At 37.0% G+C, this 17,468-nt stretch overlaps 1 protein-coding gene across 2 annotated transcripts in view; it reads left to right on the plus strand.

Annotated features, from left to right (window-relative positions):
* Positions 1-2,285: 2,285 nt before the first annotated feature.
* ACVR1 (activin A receptor type 1) overlaps positions 2,286-17,468 on the plus strand; it is a 148,387-nt gene continuing 133,204 nt past the window's right edge. For both annotated transcript variants that reach the window (XM_074303404.1, XM_074303403.1), the window contains exon 1: positions 2,286-2,947. The gene's annotated coding sequence lies outside the window, so the exon portion shown is untranslated. The remainder of the gene's footprint in view (positions 2,948-17,468) is intronic.

Raw genomic sequence — 17,468 nt, forward strand, 5'->3', positions numbered from 1 at the left:
CCTCTGTATATGTCCATATAGCTTAGTTATTTGCATATTCTTTTCTCCCATTTGGAATGGTAGCTCCTTGGTGACAGAGTTCATTCATTCATTTTATCTTTTTTAGTTTTCCCAGAACTTAGTACAATGTTTGGTAAATAATAAGGGCTTAATACATGTTTTGATTGATTGACAGACTGGGGTATACTTTGCTACAGGAAGTGGCTCAGTTCAGATGGGGTAACAATTTGTGACACAATTGTGACAAGGCAACTGAGGTCAGAAGAGGTGAAGTACAGAACCAAAAACAACAATTTGTTTGATATTATCAAGATTTGAAAATTCTCCCCATGTTCACCTGATGCTTTGGGTTTTTGCTGTATGTATATAAGTCGACATCATAAAATATCTATGTGACATGGATAGAATTTTCTTGAATTAAACATATTCACTTATAAAGTATATTAAAATGCCTCTCATGACAGCTTTTTTCCTACACTTGCTCTACTTGCCCAGCAAAAGTGTCATGATCTCTAGTCAGCTAGATTGTGCTAGAGTTGAGATCCAGGATCCACTTCACCTAATTGCTACTCAGATATGCCTCTTATTATAGTAGATCAATAAAGGTTTGCTGAATTGTTGTCGGTGTTTCAATTATGCCTGTCTCTTCAAGACCCCATTTGTACTTTTCTTGCCAAAAATATTAAAGCCATTTGCCATTTCCTTCTCTAGCTCATTTTACAGATTAGGAAACTGAGGCAAACAAGGTTTAGTGCCTTGCTCAGTGCCACACGAACTAGTAAATGTCTGAGACTAGGATTTGAACTTCAATCTTAATGACTCCAACCTCGCTCCCCCCCCCCTTTTTTTTTTTTTTACTGTGCCATCTAGTTTTCCTGAACAAGCCTACACAGAATAAACAATAGCTTGTGGAAAAATCATCTATTAAATTATACTTTTGTGTTTAATTCATATTAGAAGATGTGAAATGGGACTTAAAGGTCTAAGCATTTATTAACAACACAATATTTAATACTTTTTTCTCTTTTTTGTGGTGAACTTAACAATCAGTATTTAGATATTCAAAGAAAAAGTTTATATAAGAAAGAACTTAACATAGTATTTGACAAGTAAGAAGTGCTTTATAAACATTGATTATTATTATTTTGTTACTATTATTATATTAACATATATACAGCAAGACCCAAAAGTCCTAGTGTAGTTTAAAATCTTTACTAAAACTTTTGGGATATCTTGGATATATAAACAATAATTTTTGATCATCTGTATTCCACTCCATGCAATGTTCTTCATGACCATCCCTTCCTCCTGACCAAAGTGATCTTTCCCTCTGATTTCTTTCAGCATTTGCCTGGACTTTCCCGTTGCACTTAACTCATTCACTGTTATTAATTATTAGTATGTAACTATACCTCTGACTTCTCTCTCTCTCTCCATTATAAACTCCAGGAGAACAAGGCCTTGTTATCTCTAAGCTTAGCAAGATGTCTTTCACCTAGTAGGTGCTTAAATGTTTCCAGAACTCAAGGTGCAAATGTGTATCTAAATACTTAAATCAAATATGTTGCAAACTTTTCTAAGATAGAACTTCACCGCCCTCAGTCTACCTGCAGTGAACCTAGTATAGAGCTAGGTAGGTAGTGGGTAAACTATACATAAGTTTTGTAATGCTACCCCCTACATGGAGACTCTATATCTATATCTTAGTCAAGGTATAAAAGAAGCGTAAAAGGATTTGAATTCACAGTCAAATGGCCAGGATTAGAACCCTGGTATTTCTTCCCAGGCAACAACCTGCCTATGGAGACACCAGGAAATAGGGCTCAGGAAACAATATAATTAAGCTCCTAAGGTGCAAGTTAGTCAGACCCAGGCCCTCAGCAGTCTTCCCCCCGCCCCCCCGGAACTGTCCAGAGCCAGCCCACCCCCAGGTCAACATCACCAACAAACAAACAAACAAAACACCACTCTCCCGGCTCCGCCAGATTTTGTCCCTGCACCTTTCCCAGGCAACCGAGGCCGCCTTCGTCCCAGAACAAGAGGAAGCAGCCAGGGAGGCAGCGCGCTCTCCCACTCCTGTCTCGTCTGGCCGGACTAGACCGTCTCCTGTGGCCGGGGGGCGGCGCAGCCGTGCGAAGCTGGAACTGGGCTACATCACCGTCCCCGCCGCCGGGCCAGGCTCCCCGTAGAGGGCGCGGGAGACGGCTCCGCCCCGCCGCCCTTCCCCTCTCCCGGCTCCCTGGATCCGAGCCGGGAGGAAATGATGTGTTGCTGCCTGGTTAATCACAGCTCCAGACACTCATTGGCGGAGCTCTCCACTGCCACTTCCTCCTCCTCCTCCTCCTCCTTCTCCCCCTCCTCCTCCTACTGCTGCTCCTGCTCCTGCTCCTGCTCTTTGCAATCGCCTCCTCCACCTCATGCTCGCGGGGGGAAGTTTTCTTTTTGTAGCCGTCTCCTTCGCCTCCTCCCTCAGACTGACTCTTTCCCTTTAACTCCGGTCTCTTTTGCTCTCCTTTTTCTTCCTCCCATCCCGCCAGTGCCTCTGCACCTCTGGAAGTTTATTCCTGCAGTTCTTCTTCCTCCTCTTCCTCCTCCCTCTCCCCGCCCATTGCTCTTCTCCCCTCCTCCTCAAACAACCCCCACCCCACCCCCCACCTTCTAGTGGCTGCTGCAAGCTTGCTTCTTGGCAAGAGATGTCGGGCTAAGGGCTGGGAAAGCCCCTGGCTCCGAGAGCATTGGCCCTGCGCAAAGCTCCATTGCAGCAGCAGCCGTCGTTCCATGGGCGGCTAGCCCCTAGTCCTTTGCCCAGAGAGAGTTCCGGGGCACGCCGGCTACACCGCCCCGCCCCGCCCCGCACCACCCCCGGGGGTTGCCCGACTGTCCGCCCTCAAGACCTGGCTGGGCTGCGGCACTCTGTTTCACCAACACCTTACTCCAGGATCCAGAGGTGAGGAGGGAATGACTAGTCGCGGCTGGAGAGGTGATGGATCTGGGCGGGGGGGTGGGGTGGGGTGGCGATGTGAGGGAGAAGCAAGGCACACTGAGGCAATAAGGGTGGGTGTATGCTTCGCCCCCTTCATTCTCTCCTTCCTTCCCAAAGCCTGCTACTCTCACAGTGTGGTGCTGGGGAATCGAGCTTGCGTTGCTTGGGTGGGAGCTGAACTGCTTATGGGATATGGGGAAAGGCAGAGAGAAAGAGACCCGCTATAGAATGGTTGCTTTCCTTTCCTCTCCTTGTTGAGGGGCCTCAGTGTGTGATTGTGACTCGTAGATGGAGCCCGGACGTGTATGCAAAGCGCACACCTTTCTGGCTCTGTTCTCTTTATAGTAAAAGCGAGCGGTGAATCTGCCCCCACCCCTGAAATATCAGTCTCTTCCAGGAGGAATTTTCTGCTGGAGAGACAGAGCCAATAAACTCTGCTCAACTCCCTCCCTCCCTCCAGTTCCTCCTATCTGCAGTTTTAAAAGCTTCAAAGCCAGGAATGTGGGATTCATCTTCCGATCCCCAGAAGGCAAATGTGGTTACAGATGTTGCATGTTACTTTGCCAAGTTTAAAGCCCTTCCTTCAACAATGTAACCATAACAGTAAGGAAAAAACCTTGGGCTCACTTAAAGAGATATATCTTTGGCGTGGGACTGGTAGATTCAGGAACTTCCGTAGGATTCTGCACTGATTTAACTCTGTTCTGGTGGAGTCAAATATTTCTTCTGTGTGCAAATCAACTCTCCTCTCCCCGCCTTTTTTTTTTTTTTTAGGGGGGGAGGGAGGTGGGGTGTGTGTGTGTGTGAAATTCCATTGCTTTAGACTAGGGTGGCTCATGTGAATGGATAACCATTATAATATTTAACAGAAAACAGTTATTGTTGAACATAGTCATTAATTTAATTCTTTGAAGCACTATAAAGGGACAAAATAATACATTTTTCATTGGCCCTCTGAATATCATTGAAATATTACCCCTGGCTTATATAAAAATCATCCCATTAATCGAAACGGAGCAAAGTAGTTCTAACAGCAAACCTCTGAAGTTTTGCCTTTACTCTCTCTTCCCTCTCAGTAGTCTTGAATACTGAGTACTGACAGGGTCAAAGTTGGGGTGACTTGAAATGGAAAATATTAAATAGAAATAATGCTGTGCTCTGGCACAGACTTGCACAGGTGGAGTACCCCTGAGTTGAGAGGCACAACTGAAATGAAAAAGGAGAGAGACAATTCAGGGTAGTGAAAAGTACATTTAATTTAGAATCAGACCTGTGTTCAAGTTCCGTTCATCAAATCCTTTAATTGTAAGATCTTGAATAACTTTCTGTTTGGGTCTCAGTTTTCTTATTTGTAAAATTAGGAGGTTGGACTACAATCTATAATTCTGTGTCTATAGAACCCTTGAAATCCCCTACATTTTTTTTTCACTAATTATTAAAATCATTTTACTTTACACCTGAGAACCAAAAATCATTTTATGCCAAAATACAGTAATTGATTACACGCCCATTGGTTGTTGGAGAGGTTGGGGCTGGCATTTAAAATCTGTGGATATCCAGTACTGATTTCAAGACAAAGGCCTTTGGTTCTTAGATTTTTGGCTACACATGGTCTTTTTCTGGGCCACCAAATGTAGTTAGAGGAAGTGTTTGTTGATAGTGGGACAACCCAGAATTGTGATCTTTGGCAACTATTTTAAAACATTTACCAGGTGAAATGAGTAATTTATGTAATCTATAGGGAGGCCTATTTAGCTTTCTAATTTAAAATAACATCTAGGACACATGAATTAATGTTAAAATTAGGTGGGGAGTGGGAAGATCCCTTGTTTAGGAAAGTTAATAGACTCTCCAACAAGTGGGGATTTGTTCATTCAACAAACACCAAGCGATGTGGTGAACTCTACACTACATTCTAAAGATAACAAATTAACAAGTAACACAGTCCCTGCACTCAAGGAGGGGAAAGACTTTTGAGTGATGGTACATATTTTAATGGACTTTTTATGGGTCTTTGTCACCTTTGCCTGCCAACTATTACGCAATTAATAAATGGTTGTTGATTGATTATCACTCTCTAAAGTTGGTCTGTTAAATCACAGAGTGAATATTTTTACTCTCATTCAAATAGAAGCAATTCCTTTGTCAATGAAGATAGGCCCAACTTTATGAAATTAGAGGGATTAGAAATGGCTATGAAAGATGATAGAGGTGTTCAAGGACATCAGACAATGACAGAATGAGGACCTCCCTATAATAGATATTTGGGTGCTCAGACTTTCTATATCTAGTCTGCTATTCAATCCTTGCATCTTAGATTTTGTCCTTGAACACGTCTGTATGCCATACTTTCCTTAACAATTTCTTTAAAAGTACTTTGAGTGTACTGGATTAGCTGAGCTGCTTATAAGTAGAAGACTTTCAATACAAATTACTTTGTAATATTGTAGGAGACTCCAGATAATCATTTAAAGCAATTCATTATAAGACTAAAACAAAATTTGGTCCTTTTGTCTTATATTCCCTTCCCCCATAACAACATAATTTCCAAAATAATAACATGGCATAGTAGAGTGCACTTCTCTAAAAATATGAATTGTAATATTCAGAAATATCTAATGTAAATAGCCAGGATCTTATTGGCAACACTTTGTAGAGATCCAAAGAGATACTATGTAACGGATCAAATGGTGATGTTAAAGTAGTTTAACCCAATGCTAAACAATATCATTGGAAATATGAAACACCATTGCTTTTAAGTCATTTGTTAAAGCATTGATAGGATTAGACTAACAAGGCCAAGAAATGGCATTTTAATTAGAATCATAGAGTCTCATGGTTGTTGTTTTTTTAAAGCAAGGATTGGGCAGAATGTCTTTATTCCTGGAAATTAATATTTTGAATTAGGATTCTGGGTACAAAATGGCTTCTTTGATCTCCTGGAGTGAAAACTTTGTATTTCTTTCTGTAGCTAAAGTCAGTTCCCAGAAGTCATAAATTGAAGACTTTCTGGAATAGTTTACTTCTTTCCTTGAGACTGGGCCAGGTTCTGCTTTTACTAGACAGTTAGCTAGGTGGTGCAATGGATAGAAGGCTTGGTCTGGAGTTAGAGAAACTTATCTTCCTAAATTCAAATCTGCCCTCAGACACTTACTAGTAGACTAGTCACTTAACCCTGTTTGTCTCAGTTTCCTCATCTATAAAATGAGGTGAAGAGAGAAATGGAAAACTGTTTTTGTATCTTTGCCCCAGTTAGGGTCATGAAGACTTAGACAAGACTGAAATGAACTGCTTAAGTATTTGGAATTTGTCTATATCCTGCAAGAATCAAAACAAGAATGACCTGATGGACTGAGAGTTAAAAATTTTGAACCAGCTTCTTATTTAAATATATGGCAATTCTTGTCTTTCAGAAGAAAGGCATTTGGGATTGTTTTTCCTTAGTATCAGGCAATTAAAGAGATCCAGTTATTTCTTTTCCAAGTACTCCAATAACTCCTCAATCTATTTCACAGTTAAATTTTCTGCTGCTATGGGCAGCCCTGAAAATGTGAAATTGTTTATGTGTTGAAAGATTCTTAATTGATCCATGAGAATATTATTTTCCTAGAGCTATGACATTTCATTTGTTTAATTTTCTAGTTTCAATATCTGAAAAATCTCCCATATTTATGTCTATTCCTTAGGGTTGCTTAATTTGTTTGCTTTCTAAATTTGGCCTTGATTTTTGTTAATGTCTTTATAAATCAGGAAGATTTGAATTCAAATCCTCTCTTACACATCAACTCTCTGTGTTCTGGACAGTGTCTTAATAATCCTAGAAGGATCTTGTGGTTAATGTAGCTTTTTTTTTTTTTTTTAAACAAACTTTAAACTCATAAAGGTTTAAGTATTCCTTTTTCATGACATCTTCTCTAGCTTTGTTCTTAGCATTTACAAATAAAAAAAGGAAAGAAATAAAGTCTGTGATCCAATCAGATGGATCAAATCCTGCCTCAGACATATTTACTGGTGGTAAACCATACAGGTGGTATGATCCTGGGCAAATCACATAATCTCTGTTTAGTTTCCTTAAATGTAAAATGAGGTAATAAATGGATCAGACATATTTAGCTGTTGTTGGGGTCAAATGAGAATATATGTAATGTGCTTTGAAAACCTTAAAGTACTACATGAGTGCTAGTTATCATTACCATCATCAAAATTAATATTAATAAGAAAATTAATAGCAAAAATAGGTTTGAGATTGTGTGGGGGTATTATGCAGGTGATAATTTTCAACATTCGCTCTTGCATAATCCCTTTCCCAACCCCCTCCTATAGATGGCAAGTTAATTTATGATAAACGTGTGCAATTCTTCTATGCATATTTCCACAATTATCCTGCTGCACAAGAAAAATCAGATCAAAAAGGAAAAAAAAATGAGAAAGAAAACAAAATGCAAGCAAAAACAACAACCAAAAAAAAAATGAAAATACTAAGTTGTGATCTACATTCAGTCTCCACAGTCCTCTCTCTGGGTGCAGATGGCTCTCTTCTCCAAAAGATCATTGGAACTGGCCTGAAATTCCAGTGAAACTTTCTGAACAATTTACCTTGGTATATATATGGGGTAAATCATGCCAAATTTAATAGCTAAATCTCCAGAAGCACAGATTTTGGGGAATATGTTGGGGTAAGAATTAACCTTGGAAACTAATATTCCTCAGACATTTACTAACTATGATTCTGAACAAGTCACTTACCCTCTTTGCCTCAGTTCCCTCATCTGTCATTTGTCACTCTAGTATCTTTGCCAAAGAAATCTCAAATGGGCTTACCAAGAGTTGGGCAAGACTGAAAAGACACTCTACAATTATTCCCCCATTCAACCTTTCAAGGCTTGCACTTGTGTGCGGGAGTGGAGGAATTCCTTTTTTCATCCATCCAAATTCTACCTTTGTTTTCCCCTTTTTGGAAGACCTATGGGGTTGATTTTCATATTTCTCATTGATCTTTCTTATTTCTTTGAATTCCTATAGTACTTTTTGTCAAAACCATTCAGTTTATGAATGTGACTATCTACTCTGGGGCACAGGCTTGGGAGTTTTTTGGTGGGTCTCCATCCTGCCCCCTTCTTGGGGTCTGGGTAAAATATATTAGCATATTTTTCTAGTCCATTGTTCAAGGAGTATAATGCTTGCACATTAATCAGGGGTTAGTCAGTATACTGTATCCTTGGCAATTTAAAATTTTATATATTTAGAAAGCTGTAAAGCTTTATACATTGTACTTTAACATAGTATTCTAAACAGTTTGCAATTAAAGCTCATTACATTTACAGTGCCTATGGCAGATAGAACTTGGAAGACCTTTGTCTTCATTTCTCAGATCATACATCTGTGGTCTGTACTTTGCAGTATCGGAAAAATTCTGAGGATTGCATAATGGGGGGTGGGGAAGAAAGAAGAGAAAAATGCAGGACTACAAGATCACCTACTTGGGACATTCATTGCTAATTAGGGCAGCTGTTTGCTGAAATGTTTTCCCCCTAAAAAGAAAGAGGAGAAACCATTGACCCCCACCATGCTTATGTAGATATAGAGATGCTTTTCAAAATAAAACTGGGACTTCCCCCCTTCCCAGCCTGGGTTATTGAAAGTTATTAGACCTCTCTTTTGAATTAAAAAAAATCTTATTGAGGAAGTGGAAACAAAATGACAGGAAGGATGGCATGTGGTTGGAAGGTTTAAAGCTGGGAAAAATTGGGATGATTAGTAAGTAGAGAGGGTGGGTGTACACTGAGAAAAATCTGTCTTAGAGGGGGAAAAAAGTTGGCAGTGAAAAGTGGAGGAAACTGTTGAAGATTGGAGGCATGGAAGGTCCTTTGAAAAGCTTTCATGGATGATTTTAAAGGATGCAAGTTTTTGTATCTCTTCCTTTAATGGAAAATCATCAAAGTGTAGCTGTTGATGAGTTGAAGTGGACAGTCTAAACTTGTGTACTCACAGGTTTCTTCCCTTTTTTTTGGGGGGGGGAATACTTATTTTCAAAGTAATTTGACAGTTATTAGCTATGTGTGTGTGTGTGTGTGTGTGTGTGTGTGTGTGTGTGTGTGTGTGTGTGCATGCACATGCACCCTTTGAGAGTCAGTATAGTACAATGGAAGGTGGGCTGGATTAGGAGTTTATACTTGGTTTCAAATCCTGAGTGACACTTAGAATTTCAGTGAATGGCTTAATCTTTGGGCTTTAGGTTCCATTGAAGAAGAAGAAAAAGAGGGAAGGTTGGATTAGATACCTTTGAATTTCCTTTCAGCTTTAAAACTATGTGGAAAACCTTTGTAGAAAACACTGATCTATATCTAATCTATCTATCATCTATCTATCATCTATCTAGCTATCTAAAATAGAACTACCATATTATATAACCTGTGACCAACCAATGCTTGGAAGAAAATCCCTGAAAGATTGGTATCAGGTTATTGAAAGCAAACAAAATTGAATTTGAACGCTTTTCTTTTTGAGATTAAGCATGAATAAACCATGGCCTCTCCTGAATTCTAAGGTAGAATCCTGGAGTTTGTTTTAGAAAGTAGTTGTCACTATTGAGTCTTGAATGGGACTAGCTTGTAATTATGCACATTTGTTCATTGGAATAAGAAAAGTTTTTGTGTAGCCTTTAAAAATTCCTCTAACATTGTCTTTCTTAGGCACTGGTGTGTTCTCTTTGGTGTCTTTTGGTGTGTCTTTGCTGGTCCCTTTAAATCTGATTAAGGTCACTTTAGTAGCGCTTTGCTGTATTTTCAAGATTGCTTCATCAGCATTTATTTCTTGAACTGTAGTTCACGCCAACAATATCAAAAGAGGGGTTCAATTAATTTAAAGTAAGAAGGGAGTTACTTATTGAGCCTGTTTCTTTGGGTTTTATTTAAATTGGCAGATGACTTAAAATAGTAAAAGGGTGGGAAACTGGCAGAATTGGTGTTATCTTAGAAGGATGGATATTTGGGTACCCATAGGTTTCTGTTAAATAGCTCAAAACAGGGTATCTTGTGTACAAAAGACTTAATCATATTTAATCTTTCATGAAAAAATCATCTTGATGATAGTAGATAGGAAATGAATTATTTTTCTATGTTACTATTGTAGGTTGCTACAATTTCTTTTTATTTTCTTTCTTTTTATTTTTTTTTCAAAGTATCTGTCCTTGGAGGAATATCACAGGAGTCCAATTTTTTGATAACATTTTGGGGTCCTGAGTGAACACCTGTTATAGTATCAAAGGCAGATAGACTGGTGAGTCATCTCTGATGGAGATAATTATCTCATCTGGTTTTGTTCGGAGAAATCTTAGCAGTGTGATTTAGTGATTTTTTTTTTCAATTTAATTGAATCTAGGGACTACTACTTGCAAGTTTATTAGGGCCTGTTCTATATAGCACCCAGCTAAGGGACCCAAAGATGACAAGATAGATCCTGCCTTCCTAGAATTTACTTTTTTCTTGTTGATTAAAGAGTGCTTGATCTTTGGTCATTTTAGGTTGGAGTTGCACCCTTTTGAAATTTAGATTCATTTTGACCTTATCTTGCTGTTTGCTAAAGGATTTCAACTCTTTGTCTTTCAGCATTTGACTCTTTGATTGGCCAGTCTTAAGCCTTCCATCCTCTGGATATCAATGGTCCTTTAAAATTAGGACATTTCAAGCACAATCAATGTGACTTGTCTGATCTGCTCCTGAAATGGGTAGAGTCCTTGTGAATCACTCAGAAAGGAATTTCTTTCCCATTAATCTCATTTTTAACTCAATTATTTTTTCTTCTTTATTAAGCAACAGCTTTAATTGTTCCCCTTTGTGAATATAGTTTATTTTGTCTTCATGTACTTGTGAAACTGTAAGAGGTCATGAAAATGCCATTGTACTATGGACTAATTAGTCTAGAGTGTTGGATCTACATTCTGGAATATACATACTGGCTGTGTGATCCTGGGCAAGTCACTTAACTTTCAGTCAATTTTTTCTACTGTCAAATAAGGATAATAATAGGGTATACCTAAAGGGGTTGTTGTAAGGATCAAATGTATTAATATTTGTAAAGCACTTTTCTATCCTTTAAGCAACATATCTTGGTTAACTATTATGGATGAATTATGTATTTAGATCATAAATAAACAATGTTCAGGCAAGTTCCAACATCAAATAAAGATGGAAATATAGGGATTATTGCAAACTTCAATGTATTTCACAAATAAGGATCATTCCCTATTTTGGCTTTACCAAAATAAATATTTGGATAGCCCAATCCTGGAATGTCACTGTTGATGTTCTTTCTCTTACCAATGAGATATACTATTGAGAAATCTAGCCTACCCTCTCATTTTACAGATGAGACAAATTAAGCTTAGAGAGGTAGAATGATTTGGCTAAAGTCTACACATAAAAAAGCTGAATTGAATATAGGTCTTTTTACAACAAATTTGGGGCCTCTAGGTGGGGCATTGGATAGACTGCTGGGTCAGGAGTCAGGAAGATTTATTTCCCTATTTCAAATCTGGCCTCAGAAGTTTACTGGCTGTGACCCTGGTCAAGTCACTGAACACTGTTTGCCTCAGTTTCTTCCTCTGGAAAAGGAAATGGCAAACCACTCCTGTATCTTTGCCAAGAAAATCCCAGATCGGGTCATGAAGAGTCAGACATGAATGAAAAACAACTCAACAACAAACTCAAAATGCAATCAACATGATTTACTTTCTATCTCGTTCTTTTACTTGGCTTTTCAAAAAAGCAGTCCCTTAGTTTCTCATTACAAAGTATTTGGGAATGTTCATTTGGTCTAGATAAATAGATTCTCAAGAGAGCCTTTGCTTACTCCTTGTTTTAAATAGAGAAAGAATCCTTTAAATAAAGAATATTGTGAGATAAATGTTGGAAAATGACAGCCACTTTATATAATGTGACAGATTCTAATATATTATGATTTTTTTCCCCTCTATAATAAAATATCCAGTATTTATGTCATTTTACAAGTTTGATATCTGTTTTGGAATTAAATTATAATTGGAGAGTTATGCAATTCAGAAACTTGTTTTAATTTTACATCAGCTGAAGTTAAAAGATAATAAGATATATTAGATGTGATCCAAATGTCTAATTTTAATTATTGACACATTTTCAAATATTCTTTTATCATACATTGCTGATAGTTTGGACAGGTGTGATTTTAATAGGCCTATTGAAGCAGATTTTGAAGATTTGTTTAAGTTTAATCATCAAAAGGATTCCATAGAAGGTGTATTAAAGGCATCCAGGTGGAAAAGTAGATAGAGTGCTGGATTCCTAGTCAAGAAGAATTGAGTTCAAATTCCAAATTATTCCATCAAGTCATTTATTTTTTTTTCTTAGCCTCAGTTTCCTCATCTGTAAAATGGGGCTAATAATAACACCTACCTTTATATGGGGTTGTTTTGAAGATCCCAGGTAAAAATACTTTGATTCTATAGAAATTCTAGGTATAAAGTATAAACACTTTGAAAGTCACATAGGCATCCCATGCTCATCTCATTTATTAACTTTTGTAAGACAGTCTTTTTTTTTTTTCATCTAAGAGCCAAATTTAGTTCTTTCCCCCCTTATATATGTTGCAAATGCAGGTTCTTTATGCTTATGAGTATAATTTGTAAAACTGGATATAATGAATAGAGCATTCCTTTCTTTCCAAAACCTCTACAAATTACAGATCTCTAAATTTATTCTAATAAACCAAAAATAACTTCTTCTTTAGGAAAGAATATCATCTTAATGAATCCCTACCTTGGATCTATAAGGCAAAGTTAACACCCATTAGATCAAGTCTTCCAACTGGTCTTGACTGTTTTGCTTCCTAATGGGATCCTTTAGAACTAACCTAGGAAGCTGGGAGGAAGTTAATATCTGTAATGGAAAAATTTACTAGCACATCTCTGGGTATGTTATTAATAAGTGTTTGTTGAAATGATCATAGCCAAGTCACTTGACTTTCTTATAAAATCAGAGAATAATTCCTTACATTCTTGTCCATCTCAGGAGGTTTGTTGTGAGCCTCAAACAAGTTAACATAAGTAAAGAGCTTTGGAAATTGGCTTTAACTTTGAAGAGCTACATAAAAATATAAGTTTTTGCTGCTTTTATGAATACCTTACTGGGGAAAGTGTAAATTCTTTCCCTCCTATCTTTTTCTAAGAAATATTACCTTTGTTCCTGTATTTGAATTTTTCCCTTTGTATGATTTTTTTTCTTAGTTTTATTAACTATTCCCAAGGTTCATTTTTTTCTGTCTCTCTGTCAGTAGTGTGTGTGTGTGTGTGTATTTGTGTTTGTGTGTGTGTGTGTGTGTGTGTGTGTTTCTTTCTTTTTAGGGATATATTGAAGGAAAAGCCTGGGATCTGTCCTAGAGGTTCAGTTTTGAGGAACAGATATTCTCATCTCTTAGGTATTTATTAGGCAGCTATTATAGACCAGACAGAGATAGCTGGTGACTCAATAGATTGAATAATGGTCCCAGAGTCAGGAAGATCTGAATTTAAATTCAGTCTCAAACACTTCCTAGTGTGTGATCTTAAACAAATCATTTAATTTCTGTTTGCCTGACAAAATGGATTCACCAGAGAAGGAAATGGCAAATTACTCCAGTATCTTTGCTAAGAAAACTCCCGATGGGGTCATGAAGTATCAAACATCACTGAAAAACAACAAATATATTAGGCATTGTGCTAGATACTAGGGGGCACAAAAGATGGTCCCAAGGAATTATGACCAGCTGGAATATATTGAGGTTCTTCTCTGTACAATGGAGATAGTCTCAAGGAACTCACTGTTGAATGAGGGAGACAACTTGCTAACAGCTATGAACAAACAAGATAAAGGAAAGATAAATTGGAGCTAATCAATAGAGAGAAGAAACAAACCATAAAGGGTTTTGGGAAAGGCTTTTTGCAGAGAGTGGGGTTTTAACTGAGACTTGAAAGAGGCCAAGGAAAGTAAGAGGCTAAGATAAAGAGGGACTATGATCCAGGTATGGGGACCTCTTAGTCAAGAGGTCAGTGTTAGTACATGGTGTTGGGAGAGGGGTGATAAGATGTGGAGGGAGAGAGTGCCTGGGATATGATGGTTTTTGAAAGCAAAATTGAGGACTTTACATTTGATTCTAGAAATAATAGGGAACTACTGGAAGTTTATTGAGTATGGGAGTGAAATAGAACTGCATTTTAATCACTTTAGCAGAGTGCCACATAGATTTAAGTGGAGAGAGAAAAATAAGAAAGGGATACCAATTCTCAAGCTGTTAAAATAGTTTAGGTCTTAGGTCTGAGATGTAGGTGACCTTGTACCAGGTGATAGAAATTTCTGAGGAGAAAGAAGTGGTATATGAAAGATTTTATAAAGAGAGAAATTACAGGACTTGATACCTGTTTGGATATGGGTTGATGGGAGGAAATATGGATGGGATAATAAACTAAACTGCCTTTGCCATGTAGGATTTTCCTGATCATTTTTGTCACAAAGCATAACCTATAGCAATTCCTGCTCACTCAATCTTAAACCTGAAAAGCAAACTTACCATTTAGAATCTGGCCCTGGAATTCTAAGCTCTGCATTTGGGAGTTGAACGGAGGTGAGAGAAAACCTTGTAATGCATCGAGCACCCTTTCTGGAAATATGGAGACATTTTGCCAAGACCACAATAAGGGAGGGTGAAGGGGGGGGGCCGAGGATAATTCAAATTGGGTCATATCTTAAAAGGAAAAAAAAAAGAAACCCTGAAGCCTTCTTTCAACTTTAATTAGCAACATAACAACACAGTATAAGACAACTTTCTCTACCAAACTAGAGTCTGGTAGAGTGGAATCACTTTTGAAAGTCATGTCTGGGAGCCAAGTATGCATTAGATTAAATTTTTTAAGTTTAAATTTTAATGTTTGAGGGGTGGAAGAGCTGTGAGCTTATAACAGCAACAAAAAATTTTTTTTTTACCAGCCTTGTACCTTCTCACATTAAAATTTCAAACTGATGGTCAATTATGAGTGGAGGCTTTTTTTTTTCTTGTAGAAAAAATTTAAATGGATGAGTTAATGTTTAGTCATTGAATAATACTGTCAAACATATCTGTTTCCCTTGAGGGTATAGCCCTAGCTTTCCCATCAGGGAGGTGATGCCATGACATGCAAGTGAATTGGTTTTAAGTGAGGGAGGGCCATCTTCCTCACTTTCCCTTCCAGAGCCATCTGGGTCCAGCAGCAAGATAGAGATCAGGACGACAGGAAATGGCCCTAGATGTATGCAATGGGAGACCTTGGCCTTTTTATCTTTAGCTGCTTCTTTGAGCTGAAATGATTTGAGCCATTTCCTTCAATAATAGTGATTTGGTACATTCCTGTGTATGAGATTAAATATTATGCAGACTTATAATAAAGAAGTGAATTCTGCAGACTCATTCTCAATAGTACTTCAAGTTTTGAGAGGTGTATAAGAATCTAAGCTAATTCTTGGAACATAGCTTTGGAGGTCACATAGGTATCAAATGCCTATTTTTCTATTATCTATTACAAGACAATCTAGATTTGCTTTTCCACGGGAGATTTTGCATTAGTTGTTTACCCTACCCCATTACCAAGCAAATGGGTATTTGATGCTTGTGGCTTATGGTTTATACAATCTTAGGTAATAAGAGTAGTGTATTCTTTGTCCCCAGAAATCCTTCAAGTTAAAGCAATTGTAGATGGAGCCTCTTTTTTGAATCCCCAGTTCAAAAAGCACTTTGTTGGTGTTTAATAAGTGCTTATTGATTGATATAATACTGCACCTGGAGTTAGGAAGACCTCAATACAAATCCATATGCTGGAGTCTCAAGACACATACTAGTTGTATAATGTTGGCCACTTAAGTTTCTTAACTCTGTAGCTTCAGTTTCCTCAATTATAAAATTAGGTTCATAATAGCATATATCTTTCAGGATTGTTGTGAAGATAAAATGAGATAATATTTGCAAAATATATTTACCTGGCACATAATAGATAGTGTATATAAATGCTAGCTATTTTTATTTATTAGTTTATTTACTTACATTCATTTACTTATTTCTTAATCTACCAACTTATCTTTTCATATATTTGTTCATTCATTCATTTTTAAAATTATCATTAAAATTTTAATTTTGCTTTTGCCATATACTAAATTTTGACTAGTTGTAATATCTCAACATCTTTACTTCTCTGTACAATGGAGATAATGGTATTTCTACCTTATAGGGTTAATTACCAGGATCAGATGAATTATACTATATGTGGAAGAATTTTGTAAACTGCTTAGATTATGTAACATTACTCTGAACTCTGTTACTTTCACACTGATGACCATGGCATTGAATGGACTTGTAGACAGTGTTATTTCTGTAGACCAAAGAGTGGTGACTTTCTTAGTCCATCAAACAGTTTTTCTTCTGGTGTTAATTGGCTCCTGAATTGTTTATTGGATTTTATAAAGATACTTTTAATAAAAAAGACTTGATAATCTATTACTATTTTTATATATACATACATATACACATGCATACATACAGATACATACCTTCTATTACTTATAAAATTAACTGGTTTATTAGTATCCTATTGTTTCTCATACAAATAAAGCCTATTAAGTTTCCTTTATAGCTGTCTGCATTGTTGTTCAATTGGTTTGCAATTTCCTTTTCTAGTGAGTTCCCATTTTCTGGATGAGGAATTGAGGCAAATAGGGTATTAATCACTTGATAGGGCCCTACAGCTACTAAGTGTTTAAGACTTGTTTTGAACTCAGATCTTCCTGCCTCCAGACCTAGTTGTCTATCCACTGTGCCACCTAACTACTCCAGCTATATGCATACAAGCAATTAAAGGAAAACTTAAAAAATTAAAAGATCCATAGTTATCTAAAATATTATTTTTGAAGGAGTTGATTTAGCTGAAACTGAAATTCCCTCCCATGTTTTTAGAATATGTATTGCTATACGATCAACAAGTTTCTTGTTTTAACAAATAGTAATATTATCTAATGTGAAATTCAGAAAACAATATTAGTTTTATTGTTTAAACTCTGCTTCCCTTAATGGAGCAGTTGAATGAGAAATTTTAAAAGTCTCTTTTCTCTGTATTTATATTACACCTTTTATTTCTTTTTAGTTGATTTGAAGTGGGTTGTTAATCATAAGATACATTGGATACATACATTTTTTAAGCATCAATTTTTTAAATATATGTATAAATAAATAATTTTTTAAATCATATAGACATGATTTTGTGTGTGTGTGTGTATGTGTGTGTGTGTGTGTGTGTGTGTGTGTGTGTGTAGACAGAGACTGAAAACAAAACAAAACAAAAACCCCAAACCAATATTTATTAATACTTTTGGCATAGTTCTGGTGACTATCCCTTGTTGTTGTTGTTGTTGTTGTTGTTGTTGTTTTCTGAAATGTTTTCATTGTTACATTCACT

The sequence above is a fragment of the Sminthopsis crassicaudata genome, chromosome 3 (genome assembly GCF_048593235.1).
Source record: "Sminthopsis crassicaudata isolate SCR6 chromosome 3, ASM4859323v1, whole genome shotgun sequence".
NCBI lineage: Eukaryota > Metazoa > Chordata > Mammalia > Dasyuromorphia > Dasyuridae > Sminthopsis > Sminthopsis crassicaudata.